This window comes from Chlorocebus sabaeus, chromosome X, assembly GCF_047675955.1.
Source record: "Chlorocebus sabaeus isolate Y175 chromosome X, mChlSab1.0.hap1, whole genome shotgun sequence".
NCBI classification, from domain to species: Eukaryota; Metazoa; Chordata; class Mammalia; order Primates; family Cercopithecidae; genus Chlorocebus; species Chlorocebus sabaeus.
In genome coordinates this window covers 68,124,548-68,132,330 of record NC_132933.1, presented here as the reverse complement: position 1 = coordinate 68,132,330, position 7,783 = coordinate 68,124,548, and the positions used below count along the sequence as shown (strand labels likewise).

The window sequence follows — 7,783 nt, the reverse complement described above, 5'->3', positions numbered from 1 at the left end:
ACAAATTACTCCAAACTCAGTGACTTAAAAAAATAAAGATTTACTGCCTCATAATTTCTGTGGATCATGGTAGCTTCTTAGGGTGGTTCTGGCTCCAGGGTCTCTGATGAGGTTGCAGTCAAACTGTCAGTTGGGGTTGAATGGAGAAGCATATGTTTCCATGTTTCCTCATGTTGGGCCTTTTGGTAGTTGGCCTGAATGATTTCACCACATGACAGCCGATTTCCCTCTCCCTGAGGCTGTTTTACAACATAGTAGCTAGATTCCACAAGAGTATGTGATTTAAGAGAGAGTGAGAAAGAGTACATTCAAGAAAGAAACTGCACTCTTTTTGTACTCTAATCTAGGTGAGGCATACCATCACTTCTGCCACAGTTTAGTCACTAGAAACTAGTCACTAATTCCAAGATGCTCTCAAGAGGAGGAAATTAAGTTGCACCCTTTAAAAGAAGGAGTATCAAGAATTTGTGGACATACCTTTGAAACTACCACAAGTAGTAAACCCAGCAAAATAGTAGGTATTTCCAGAATAAAGATAAACCAACTGAAACTTTAGCAGCACATTTGGGCTGGCAAAAGAGGTATCAAGCAATTGACATTTGTAGAACACTTCACTCAAGGACAGCAGAATACATATTCCTGTCTAGTACACACAGAAAATTTACCAAGATACACCATATTCTGGGCCATAAGACATTTCTCAATAAATTTAAGAGGATTCAAGTCATATAAAGTATGTTCTCTGACCAGACTGGGATTAAATTAGAAAACAGTAACAGTAAGATTTCTGGAAACAAACAAACAAAAAAACATAGCTATTCAGAAACTAAATAACATACTTCTAAGTAACGCATAGGTCAATTAAAACCGTCTGGGGAATTAGAAAGCATTATGAGCTACATTAAAATGGAAATACAACCTATCAAAATGTGTTCAATTATGCTAAAGTAGTATGTAGGGGGGAAATTTATAGCACCAAACACATGTATTGGAACAGAAGAAAGGCCTCAAATAACTGTCCTTTGCTTCCATATTAAGAAACTAGAGAACAGAAATTAATGGAATAGATAACAGAAAAACAATAGACAAAGTCAATTGAACCAAACTGATTCTTCAAGAAGATCAATATCATTGATAGAAAAGATAGAAGGCCCCATATTACCAATACTAGCAAGAAGAGGCATGGCTTCACCGCAGGCTCTACTAGATATTAAAAAGAAAAGTTTGACTACTTATGTGAAAATGAAAAATTTCGTGAAAGATAAACTTTAAGAAAATCACTCAAGAAGAAATAGATAACCTGATTAGTCCTAATTCAATGAAATGTAATTCATTGTACTGACAAAGACAGAAAGAAAGACTAAGTTGTTATCTCAATAAAGACAAAAGAAGCACTGTACAATATCCGAAATCTATTGTAGAAAAAAATGCTCAGCAAATTAGGAATGAGCTCTCCTCTCTCTCTCTCTCTCTCTCTCTCTCTCTCTCTCTCTCTCTCTCTCTCTCACACACACACACACACACACACACAAAGCCTAGCACTAAGATTACACTTAATGGTAAAAGACTGAATGCTTCCCCCATAAGATCTGACGTAAGGCTAGAATTTTGCTCTCACAGTCTGTTATCAATATTTTGTTGGAGATTCTATTCAAGATAATAAGGCAAGAAAACTAGGCTATATTAGAAAAGCAGTGAAATTACCTTAATTCATAGACATCATGAATGTATACATAGAAAATCTCATGGCATCTCCAAAATACTCTACCAGAACTAAGTGAGCTTAATAACGTTGTAGGATACAAAGTTGGCATACGAAAATCAATTATACCTCTGCTATCAATAAACAGTTTGAAATTAAAATTTCTAAAAAATATCATTGGCAATAGCATTAAAAACACATGAAATGTGAGAAATAAATCTAACAAAAGACATGCTAGATGTGAAAAATAAAAACTAAAAAGATTTCTGAGATACATTAAACAAGAACAAAATAAATAGAGAAACACCCATGTTCATGCATAAGAAGTCTTGTTGTTAAGATTTTCTTCATATTGATGTGTAGATTCAATGCACTTTTGATCAAAATTCAAGAAAATAAGTTGTTGTCCAAGAAGTTGACAAATTATTTCTGAAATTTGAATGAAAATGCAAAGGACCTAAAATAATCAAAACAACTTTTTAAAAGAACAACACTCAGCCAGGCGCGGTGGCTCATGTCTGTAATCCCAGCACTTTGAGATGCTTAGGTGGGCAGATTGCTTGAGCTCAGGAGGTCAAGACCAGCCTGGGCAACATGGCAAAACCCTGTCTCTACAAAAAATACAAAAAAATAGCGGAGCACGGTGGCACACATATGTATTACTAACTACTGGGAGGCTGAGGTGGAAGGATCACCTGAGCCCAGGAGGTCGAGGCTGCAGTGAGTGAAGATTGCATTACTTCATTCCTTCCTGGGCAACAGAGTGAGATTCTGTCTCAAAAAACACAGAGAGTTCCCACAGACACTGTGCTGCCACACAGGCACAGCATCCTCAGCTGTCAACAACCTGCACCAGAGTGGTACATTTGTTACAATCAATGAATCTATACTGACATATAATTACAACCCCGAATCCATAATTTACATTGAGGTACACTTTACAGGTTTTTAGAAATATTAAATGGCATATATCATGTATTTTAGTATCACACAGAATAGTTTCATTCCCCTAAAATTACTCTATGTTCTGCCTATTTATCTCTTCCTCTCCTCTTTTTCCTAGCAACCACTAATCCTTTTATTGTTTCCATAGTTTTGCCTTTTCTAGAATGTCATGTGGTTGGAATCATACAGTAAACAGCCTTTCCAAAGTGGTGTCTTTCTTTCACTTAATAATATACATTTAAGTTTTCGCCATGTTTTTTCATGGCTTGATAACTCAGTTCTTTTTATTACTGAATGATATTGTATTATGTAGATGTACCACAATTTATTTATACATTCACCTACTGAAGGACATTTTGGGTGATTCCAAGTTTTTGCAATTGTGAATAAAGCTGCTATAAACATCTATGTACAGGTATTTTTGTGTAGCCATATATTTCAATTCATTTGGGTAAACATAAAAGAGCATAATTGCTGGATCATATGATTAAGAGAATATTTAGTTTTGTAAGAATGTCAATCTGTCTTTCAAAGTGGTTGTATCATTTTGTATTCCTGAGAGCAATGAAAGAGAGTTCCCATTGCTTCACTTTCTTACCAACATTTAACATTGTCATTGTTTTGGATGTTGGCCATTCTAATGCATGCACAGTGGTATCTCATTGTCATTTTAATTTGCAACTCCTTAATGACCTACGGATGTTGAGCATCTTTTCATATGCTTATTTGCCAAATTTATATATTTTTTGATGTGGTGTCCGTTCAAGTCTTTTGCCCATTTTTTAATCAGGTTGTTCATTTTATTACTGTATAATTTTAAGAGTTCTTTTTTGTATTTTAGATATCAGTCCTTCATCAGATATGTGTTTTGCAAATATTTTTCTCTCAGTCTGTGGCTTATCTTCTCAGTCTCTTGAAGACCCATCTTTTACCAAGGTGCAACATCAATTCAGTGAAAAAAAAAAGTGTTTTAAAAAATGGTGCTGGTACCATTGGATATCCAAATGTGAAACAAAACAAAGCAAAACAGAGTCTTCTGCCTGCTTCCGGACGAGCGAGGAGACTTGTGGTCTGGTTCTTGGACTTCCCTAGCAGCATGGCGTCCAAATGCCAATCTTCACTCTCAGCTCAAAAGAAGAAATCAAGACCACCTCCTGCTCTGGGACGGGAGGAGACATCGGCCTCTGCAGGCTTGCCGAAGAAGGAACAAAAAGAACAGCAAGAAGGCATTGAACACATCGATGAAGTACAAAATGAAATAGACAGACTTAATGAACAAGCCAGTGAGGAGATTATGAATGTAGAGCAGAAATATAAGAAACTCCGCCAATCATTTTTTCAGAAGGGGTCAGAATTTATCACCAAAATCCCAAATTTTGGGGTAACAACATTTGTCAACCATCCACAAGTATCTACACTACTTGGGGAGGAGGACGAAGAGACACTGCATTATTCGACCAGAGTTGAAGTGACAGAATTTGAAGATATGAAATCAGGTTAGAGAATAGATTTTTATTTTGATGAAAATCCTTACTTTGAAAATAAAGTTCTCTCCAAAGAATTTTGTCTGCGTGAGAGTGGTGATTCATCTTCAAAGTCCACTGAAATCAAATGGAAATCTGGAAAGGATTTGATGAAATGTTCAAGTCAAACACAGAATAAAGCCAGCAGGAAGAGGCAGCATAAGGAACCAGAGAGCTCCTTTTTTCTTTTCTTTTTTTTTTTTTTTTTTTATTATACTTTAAGTTCTAGGGTACATGTGCATAACGTGCAGGTTTGTTACATATGTATACCTGTGCCATGTTGGCGTGCTGCACCCATCATCTTGTCAGCACCCATCAACTCATCATTTACATCAGGTATAACTCCCAATGCAATCCCTCCCCCCTCCCCCCTCCCCGTGATAGGCCCTTGTGTGTGATGTTCCCCTTCCCGAGTCCAAGTGATCTCATTGTTCAGTTCCCACCTATGAGTGAGAACATGCGGTGTTTGGTTTTCTGTTCTTGCGATAGTTTGCTGAGAATGATGGTTTCTAGCTGCATCCATGTCCCTACAAAGGATACAAACTCATCCTTTTTTATGGCTGCATAGTATTCCATGGTGTATATGTGCCACATTTTCGTAATCCACTATTCACAATAGCAAAGACTTGGAATCAACCCAAATGTCCATCAGTGACAGAGAGCTTCTTTACCTGGTTTACTGACCATTCTGATGCAGGTGCTGATGAGTTAGACGTCATCAAAGATGATATTTGACCAAACCAATTATAGTACTACTTGGTTCCCGACATGGATGATGAAGAAGGGGAAGAAGGAGATGATGATGATGAAGAGGAGGAAGGATTAGAAGATATTGATGAAGAAGGAGATGAGGATGAAAGTGAAGAAGATGAAAATGATGATGAAGGGGAGGATGGAGAGGAGGATGAAGGAGAAGATGACTAATAGAACACTGATGGATTTCAATCTTCCTTTTTAAAAATTTTCTCCAGTCCCTGGGAACAAGTTGCAGTCTTTTTTATTTTTTTTCCTCTTGTACTCAGTTGCCCTGTTCTTGAGGTCTCTTTTCTCTACACCATGGTTCTCAACCTATTTGGGGGGAAATACCTTGAGCAGAATCCAATGAGAAAAGAGTCTCTACCCCTTTCTGTTTGAAATTCATTTTTATCGCTTCCTGTCTGAACAAAAACTCTATGGAATCAACACCACCGAGCTCTGTGGGAAAATAGAAAAACCTGCTCCCTTTGCTTTGCTGGAAGCTGGAGGGTGCCAGGCCCCTGTGTAGTAGTGCATAGAATTCTAGCTTTTTTCCTCCTTTCTCTATGTATTGGGCTCAGAGAGTACACTGTGTCTCTATGTGAATATGGACAGCTAGCATTTACCAACATGTGTCTGTCTACTTTCTCTTGTTTAAAAAAAGAAAAAAAAAGTATAAAAATGTGGTTATGGAAGATCAGCAAAGGGTGTTTGAGATGTTTGGGTGGGTTAAGTGGGCATTTTGACAGCATGACTTCTCCTTTGGCATGTTTAATTATGATATTTGACAGACATCCTTGCGGTTTAAGATGACACTTTTAAAACAAATTATCTCCTAATGATGAATTGAGCCCTGCCACTCAATGGGAGAATCAGCAGAACCTGTAGGATCTTATTTGGAATTGACATTCTCTATTGTGATTTTGTTCCTGTTTGTTTTTAAATTTTCTTTTTGTTTCACTGGCAAGGAAAGATGATGCTCAGTTTTAAATGTTAAAAGTGTCCAAGTTACTTTGTTACAATAAAACTAAATGTGTACACCAAGAATTTGATGCTTTTCTTTCAGCATAGGTATGCTTACTATGACCTTCCAAGTGTGACTTGTATAACATCACTGTCAAACTTTGTCACCCTAACTTTGTACTTTTTGATATGCACTTTGCAGGATGACCTCAGGGCTATGTGGACTGAGTAATGGGATTTGAATCAATGTATTAATATCTCTATAGCTGGGAAAGGTGGGGACAATTTGCCACTGGTTTCTGAAAATATTCACATCATTTGGGATACCAGATTGCTCAATACTTTCTGAGTATATTGAGCCCTTGATTTTTATCTCCAAGTGACAGTTTATAAAATTGGCCTTTTACCTGGATATAAAATAATAGTGCCTGCCACCACCATCCAACAGACCTGGTGCTCTAATGCCAAGATATACATGGGACAGTTGCTGGCATGTCTTCATTGGCTATATAAAATGTGGCCACGAAGATAGGCATTCCGAGTAAGAAGTCTGTGATGCTTGGCAGTAACTGTCCCTGCTCTCCGGTATAAAGCTCTCAAATGTGACTATGTGAATCTGGGTGGGATAATAGACTCAGCTCTGTCTGCGCAATGCCATTGTGCAGGGAATCACCCTAATGCGTAAGCTTTTTAATGGTGTAAAATATAGTAGCTGAAATTAAATGCCACTTTTTCAGAGGTGAATTAATGGACAGGTCAACCCTGGATGGATAGTATGTAATTTCTGCACAGGTCTCTGTTTAGTAAATACATCACTGTATACCGATCAGGAATCTTGCTCCAATAAAGGAACATAAAGATTTTTAAAAAACAAAAGCAAAACAAATAAACTTTAATTGTATGCATTTCTTGTATCGTATACAAAAATAACCGAGTTAGATCTAAATAACAAATTGTTATAAAAATAAATACATAAATAATAAATATTAATACAGTATTATTTATTTAATATTTATTTAATAAATCCTAAAACTAAAAAAATTGTTGATGAAAACAGAGCAGAAACATTTTTGTGACCTTGGGTTAGGCAAAGATTTTTTTTTGGATACAGAAATAGAAGCATTGTATCTTTTAATTAATTTTTATTTTTATTTCAATAGATTTGGGGATACAGGCATTTTTGGTTACATGGATAAGTCCTTTAGTGATGATTTCTGAGATTTTAGTGAATCTGTCACCCAAACAGTTTACACTGTCCCCAATATGTAGTCTTTTCTCCCTCACCCACTCCCAACCGTCCCTATGAGTCTCCAAAATCCATTATATCATTCTTATGCCTTTGCATCCTCATGGTTTAGCTCCTACAAGTGAAAAAGTACGATGTTTGGTTTTATATTTCTTCATTACTTCATTTAGAATAATGGCCTCCAGTTCCATCCAAGTTGCTGCAAACTACATTATTTTATTCCTTTTTATGGCTGAGTAGTACTCCACGGTGTATGTATATCACATTTGTTAATCCTCTCATCAGTTAATGAGCACTTAGATTGATTCCATATATTTACAATTGTGAGTTGTGCCATGATAAACATATGCATGCAGGTGTGTTTTTGATATAATGACTTCTCCTTTGAGTAGTTACCCAGTAGTGGGATTGCTGGATCAAATGGTATTTTATTTTCTTGCAGCTATTGTAAAAGTGATTGAGTTTTTTATTTATTCTCAGCTTGGTCACTGCTGGTGTATAGCAGTGCTACTGATTTGTGTACATCGATTTTGTAACCTGAGACTTTACTGAATTCATTTATCAAATGTAAGAGTTTTTTGGAGTAGTGTTTAGGGTTTTCTAGGTATACTGTCATATCATCAGCAAACAGCAATTGCTTGACCACTTCTTTTCTAATTTGGATGCCCA

The 7,783-nt window shown here is 36.6% G+C and overlaps 1 pseudogene; it reads left to right on the top strand.

Annotated features, from left to right (window-relative positions):
* The first annotated feature begins 3,743 nt into the window (after positions 1-3,743).
* Positions 3,744-5,295, top strand: LOC103232280 (protein SET-like; annotated as a pseudogene).
* Positions 5,296-7,783: the final 2,488 nt, after the last annotated feature.